The 7085-nt window shown below is 42.3% G+C and overlaps 1 long non-coding RNA gene across 1 annotated transcript in view; it reads left to right on the plus strand.

Moving 5' to 3' along the window:
* Window positions 1-6617, plus strand: part of LOC134945020 (uncharacterized) — a 78630-nt gene extending 72013 nt beyond the window's left edge. The window contains exon 4 of the long non-coding RNA XR_010182019.1: window positions 6171-6617. This is a non-coding gene — a long non-coding RNA (uncharacterized LOC134945020). The remainder of the gene's footprint in view (window positions 1-6170) is intronic.
* The last annotated feature ends 468 nt before the right edge of the window (window positions 6618-7085 follow it).

Consider the following 7085-nt stretch of genomic DNA (forward strand, 5'->3'; position numbering starts at 1 on the left):
TCTCACCAACTTCCGAGGACAGTCTCAGTTGGATGACGCAGAGAGCGGCCATTGCTGTGTCTGGCAGGAGATCCCTGGTACACCTTGAAAAAGACTACATTGAGGTTGAAACGCGTTGGTGTTTGGACTGTCAGTGCTGCCGGGGAGCAGAAGGAGGTACAGCTTAGTAGGGGGAGCTTCTGTTAAAAAAAACCCTATATACTCTGTTTTGTACCTTCAATAGAAGGTCCTATATGGTATGCATGTTTTTGGCTTTCTGATATGTTTTTAACATTAAAATGTATTGGTATACACTATGGTCTCTCCACCTTTTATGTTTTGCATAAATACACCCAAGAGAGGTTGTTAACAACAGAGGTAGACCAGTGACCGGGTGAATACTGCATCTAAATCTGAAGGGATCCAGAGAGTGTCATTACAGAAGGAAAAAGGACTGAGACTGCTGATTGCCTGGTTTGAGAAATACCGACCAGGTTTTATTCCAGGGGGATTACCCCCTTCTTTTCAATTGACGTTATTGTATGCTTTTGGACATATATACTCTAAGACTTTAAGATACCTTTAGAAAAGTGCGCAGGATTCTATTTTCCTTTTCACATCTAAGACCACTTTCACAATTAAAACTCGACTCATCCCGGGATACTTAACATGGGGTTTGAGTTAGGGTTTAGGTCACTTACCCCCTTCACACCAGTGGATGGGCCTGGGTAATTCCTTGGAATTGCTGTTCACACCAGAGCCAGGTCTTCCAATGACCTGGGCCTTCCGACTAACAGTGGACGTATGGAAATTATGTTATCTCCAAGCACTGCTGAGACCGCTAATCAGCTCCTTTTAGGCATTGTAACCCAGTATATGTCTTTCACACTGGAGGCTACCCGGGTAATGACCAGGGTCAAAGCCCCATCAATTTGGACTAGGGTTGTCCCTTTCACACTGAGCCATGATCCAGGTCGCCCAGGCTTGCCCTGCAATATCCCGGGTTTTTGCGCTCAGTGTGAAAGGAGTAAAAGTATATAATACTTGAGACTTCAATTTTAAATAGTTGTGTTAGTTCACACAGCAATACGATCTCATAATATTTAGAACACCATTTTCAATTTCACATGTTTACATTGTTTTTGGATCACACATTTTTTCACATGCTTAGAAGTAATTGTAAAATCTGATTTTACATGGGTGGGTCAATAAGTAAGGTAAGAAGACCTCTCATATGTGTCATGTTCTCTATTTCATTCCTCTGCTTCCTCTCACGACCATTAGACTGTGCCGTATACCAGTCATACTGTTCCAATATCAGTTGTGAGATGGCTGAAACATGGTCAAACATTGAGGTGCATAGTGTGATCAGATTTCTGTGTCTAAAAAGCATATCAGTAGCAGAAATTCATCACCAACTTGTCGAGGTGTACAGTGATAATGTCATGTCACGGAAACAGGTTTAGGTTTGGTGCACTGCCTTTGTTAACGGCAGGACAGACGCAGGGCCGGTTCTTGGGCGCTGTGCGCCCCGGGCGACAATAGGGGGCGTGGCTGTGTACAGGGGGCGTGGTCATTTACGCCCCCTGTACAGACTGAAATGATGTGCGGTGCGCGATGACGTCATCGCGCACCGCACAGCAAAGGTCCTCTCCACGAAGGGAAACTAGACGTGTAGCGTCTAGTTCCCTTCGTGGAGAGGACCTTTGCTGTGCGGTGCGCGATGACGTCATCGCGCAGCGCACAGTAAAGGACCTCTCCACGAAGGGAAACTAGATGCGTACTCGTCTAGTTTCCCTTCACAGCGGCAGCGGGGGGCAGGCGGCCAGTGGGGGGCACAGCAGCAGCGGATCTTGCCCTGGTGCGGCGCCCTCCGGAAGGCGGCGCCCCAGGCAAAAGTCCTGCTTGCCCGTGGCAAGATCCGCTACTGGACAGACGTTCAAGATGAGCAGCGTGACAATTTGTGCCGCATTGAAGGTCTTGAGGACAGATTCATTGAAGTTAGTGATACTGATGATGAACTGAATATCTCAGTGGATACTATGCACATGGGGAAGTTCAGCAAGCCATCATGTCCTGCCTTCAGGAGCTTGACACTGATTTCTATGCTGGGATAGATGCCTTGATATACTGTTGGGACAAATGCTTAGACAAGTATGGGGACTATGTGGAAAAATAATCTGTACCAAGGCCATACTATTGATTATACGTTTATGTACAAGTTGAATAAATTTGCACAATGAGGTTTTGTTACCTTATTTATTGAACTACCCTTGTATAATGTTTGTAAATGTGTGTTTAAACTAGCAGATTAGATTGCCTGGTCTTGTCACATGTGCCTAATTAGTTCGCCGTGATGTACGTGTTAATGAAAGCATTAGTAACCAGTCTGGAGGAAGCAATAAACAGAATATGTGTCCAGTGTTCTGGGTTAGAGAATAATACTGCAGTAATATATTACTTAAGATCATTTTTCTTTTCATTGGTGTTTTTTTAACATGTTTAGCCAACATTTGTTGCCTAGAAACTACTTTGTGTTTCACATTACATAAGCATATTTATAATGGCAGGAAGTAGAGAACTGCTAAATCAAATGAAACATAAATATTATTAAGAAAACTGTTGTTAAATTTGCAGTGTGAAGCAAAGCAACAAATTGTTGTGCAAGATATTCTTCATACAAAGCTGTAACTCAGTTTCACTGACAGGAACTTTCCCGTTGGGACAATGGATTTCTCTTGGTCTGAGTAGATTGCATTGTTTCCATTATTATCACTGTGTCGTTGTTAGAAGTTGCTTGTCCGGTACATGCAATTTTCTGCTACGTCAATGCCAGGGCTGCTGTATTAGTTACTCTGCTTAGAATCTGGATTTGTTATCTAAGGCTGCAGCTACCCTGTGCTTGTATGGCACTGCGGGCTGTGTGGCATGTTTACTTATTGTAATCCTGGAAACATTTACACGTAGCATGAAAATGTTATCAGTTCTGAAGTTAAATAATGGCAAGAACTTGAAAATGATTAATCAGACCCTACGAGGCTGACGCTGAGATGGACATATCCCAGATTGCGTAGAGAAATGAAAGCAAATTGCTTCTGTGCATGGCCATATCATTAGCCAATTTTGCAGGTTTGCTTGAGTTTACACTTGCACCTGATTGCGGATAGTGAGGTAGGATGGGGAGAGGAGTATACGTTCTAACATAGACTAAGTATAGTAAGGGTGTGATGTATAATTGCAAACCTACACAGACACATATACAACTCTCAGCAGCCTTATCAATGGGATGCGCTTATGATCCCAGCAGTCAGGTCTCAAACAGTCCAAATCCCGGGATACCAACAGCAGAAATTCTGAATGTCAGAATCCCAATGGATCCCAGTGGTAAGTTCTGGGGTTGGTTTTAGGGTTAGACACTAGGGGGAAGGTTAAGGTTAGGCTGTGGGGGTGGAGGAGGATAGGGTTAGGGTGCGGGGTGGAGGAGGTTAGTGTTAGGCTGTGGGAAGGGACGGTTAGGGTTAGGCTGAGGAAGGGGTGGGTTGGGGGAAGGATTAGGAGTAGGGTAAAAATACAGCGATCCGTCGCGATCCTGCTGTTGGTATTCTGCCAGGATTTTGTTCCCAACCCTTATCAATTGCTGGTCCCTGATGAAACTACTTACTGCTGCTGATGGTCTTCAACACTGGTAACTGTTTCTGACTGATAACTGCAAATTCCCCACTGACACTAATAGGTGTTTAGTTTTCTTCATTGATAGTGCCTGTATTATAAGAATTTATGGGTGTATTTAGCAAGACGTTTTTAGTATGAAACCTAGTAGCAAATGGGTGATTGTCTATCCACAAATGTTTAAAAAATTGATTGCTACTGGTATTTAGAAGAGTGTGTCATATATTATGTATGCATAAAATAAAATTTTAGTCAACCCATATTAGTCTGTGTTTTAGGATGCAAGCATGTTCAGCCCATATACACAGTACAGTATACGCTCTTTGGAACACCTTTGTTAATGTTAGTTCGCAGAGCCAGCTTTAGGTATAGGCAAACTAGGCAAATGCCTAGGGGCACACGCAGCTTCTACTGATTAAAATTATATGCAGCATGCCTATATTCTGTGTGTGACTGCGGCTGGATCTGCATATGAAATGTTATGTTACAGTGTATTCCAGGAAATCACTGTAACGTAGCATTTCATATGCAGATATAGCCACAGTCGCACACAGAATATAGGCATGTTTAATATCATTTTAATGAGCAGAAGCTGCTTGTGCATCCTAGCCACATAGTAATGCAAATAAAACGCATTTTTGTCAAACAAGGCGCCCGCCGTTAGCAGAGCTGCCAGCTGACACAAAGCCAGGCATCTCCTGCTGCATGGCATATTGAGGCAAGATGTACGAGGACACATCTGTATCCAAGCAGAGGTCACAGTGTTAGCAGTCATGTGAGTGCTGTGTGCGGGTGGGTTGGTTGTGCAGTAGTGTTCGGCATATGTCTAAGGGGCATTATGTATATAAGGGCATTAATAAAGGTTGGCATAATGTGTATGGTATATTAAGTTTATAAGGACATTAATAATGTGTGTCATATGTGTAAGGGGCATTACTGTGTGGTATTATGTGTATAAATGCATTACTTATGTGTGCCATTATGTGTATAAGGTGCTCTACTGTGTGGCATAACGTATAGAAAGTGCACTACTGTGTGGTCTAATGTGAATACAGAGTACTATGGAGTGGTGTAATGTGAATAAGGAGCAATTCAGTGTGATGTAATGTTAATAAGGAGCACTGCTGTGAGGAGTAACATATATAAGGTTAAGTGATGGTACTACTGTGTGATGTAATGTGAAAAAGGGACACTATCACATGATAAAATGTGAATAAAGTTGCACTACTGTGTGGCGTAATTTGAATTGGGGGTACTATTGTGTGGCCATGTCCCTTCCCGAGAACACGCCTTTTTTGAGCTGTGCGCCGAATGTGTGCACTTTTCCTATTTAAAATATAGGGGGTAGGAGCACCAAAATGAGGACTGCTATGGGTGGGGGATGATGGAGCTGGGAAAGGGGTGCAGGGTCAAAGGCAGAACTAGCGGCCGTGCTAGGGGGCACTAGGCAAAATCTTGCCTAGGGCATCATATTGGTTAGGGTCGGCTCTGTTGATTCAGTATCTGGATGATAGGATGACTGTAAAAAGGTTAACACACAATAGGTCGACCCCAGTTGGTCAACATGCATTAGGTCTACAGGTACAAAAGTTTGTCATGATCAAAAGGTTGAAATGTAAAAGTTAGACAGTACAAAAGGTCAACATGACAATGGTTGACACACATATAATCAACACACTTTATCTCTAATTTGTTTCACTCTTTCAGCTATTTCTTCCTTTACCATCCGTATGTACTACAATTGGGAATAGTAACCTGTGCAGTGCGCTGCAGTAGCGGAGCGAGGCACCTTACCTGAAGCAAGGCAAGAGAAGCAGTACACTAATGGGGAATTTTTTTAATGCAAAAAAAAAAAATAAACAATGTGAAAAATTGTGTCAACCTTTATTGTGATGACCATTTCCATGTTGACCTTTTGTACCGTCTACCTATTTCATGTCAATCTTTTGATCCTGTTGACCTTTTGACACTGTCGACTGTTTTCATGTTGACCATTTATGGTCGAACTGGTCGACCTACTGTATTGACTGTAGAACTTTTTAATGTAGATCTATTGAACCACATTCCTTGGTTCATGGACCCAATTCTACTGTGTCCTTTTTTTTTCATCCTCCTCAATGAATATTGTATTTCATATGACATGTAATCATCAAAGGGCTTTCCACCCAATACTTACTTTTTAAATGAGCTATTCTCTATGCATCAGTAGGAAATACTGCATTCTGTACAGTTGCCGTTGTTTCTCTCTGTCCACCTCATGTCCTAACTAGGATCACCCTCTTCCTGCCATGGCCATGTTTGCCTGTTCTAGTGGTTATTTGGGAGGGCTGAGTTAGAATTTAGAAGTTATTTATAAATGTGCAGTTTGTATAGATGTACCCTGTGATCTGTGACACTGCTACTGTATATACTCAACAGCTTAACTCTTAACATTTGTTTTTCATATCTTAGAAGGTCATTCTTATAGAAGAGCAGAGATGTAACTCTTCCCTCATAGAGCTCATATGTTGTCGTTTTCTTAGGATCAACTGAGATGAGCACTGTATATCTGAAGAGGGGAAAGTGCAGTGGTGTCTGCAGGCGGTGCGGCCCATAAGGAGCTGAAAGGAAAAGAGGGCCTGGTAATGCTGGTTCACATTGGATGCACTCACTTTCAGAAGAGCAGAACGGGATCCTCTTAAGAACATGAGAATGTCTGATGCATGTAAAGTAAACCTGGTCCAGCACACGAGCAAGGTCTTCACTTTGTTCTTGATAGATAGGCATCACTAGTTCATCCCCCATGTACAGGTAATGCTGTAGTATGGGGATTATTGATGATGTAGGTTGAACTCGATGGACAATTGTCTTTTTTCAACCTCAGATACTATGTATATTTCCCCTGGAAAATGGTGCTGTCCTATATAAAAGAGTTACTGTGTAAATGTAATATATGGTACAATGGGTTATGTATCTTTAGGCTCCAAATACAGTATGTAGGTGACAGACTAAAACAACCAATTGAATGTATGCCCCATGCAACTAGTTACTATGGATTATATTGGATGCTTGTGAGTTAATTGTGCTGTCATGAACTGAACTTTGTAACCCATATGTGACCCTTAGTGTAGGTTGAATTCATTAGAATCACACCAGGCTGGCTGTGGTGACAACTATACTCTTTTATCTTGGTCAAATTTTCCTGGTATAAACTCTCTGATGAGACTACCAGGGACCGTGCAGGAATATGTTGTATGCCTTGTAATGTCTCATTCATTCCAATGAATCTCAGGGAAGACACATTAAGGCATATTGAATAGGGGACTGAGTGGCAGCTGTACTTTCAAACAAATGCAAAAGTGTCTATTGTAAAAAGACAAAGTTTCAATTTGCACTCGATGGCTGGGTCTATGTGTGCTGTCATTGAGACAGACAGAACACAGAGATGGCGCAGGATG

This window comes from Pseudophryne corroboree, chromosome 7 (genome assembly GCF_028390025.1).
Source record: "Pseudophryne corroboree isolate aPseCor3 chromosome 7, aPseCor3.hap2, whole genome shotgun sequence".
Taxonomy (NCBI): Eukaryota; Metazoa; Chordata; class Amphibia; order Anura; family Myobatrachidae; genus Pseudophryne; species Pseudophryne corroboree.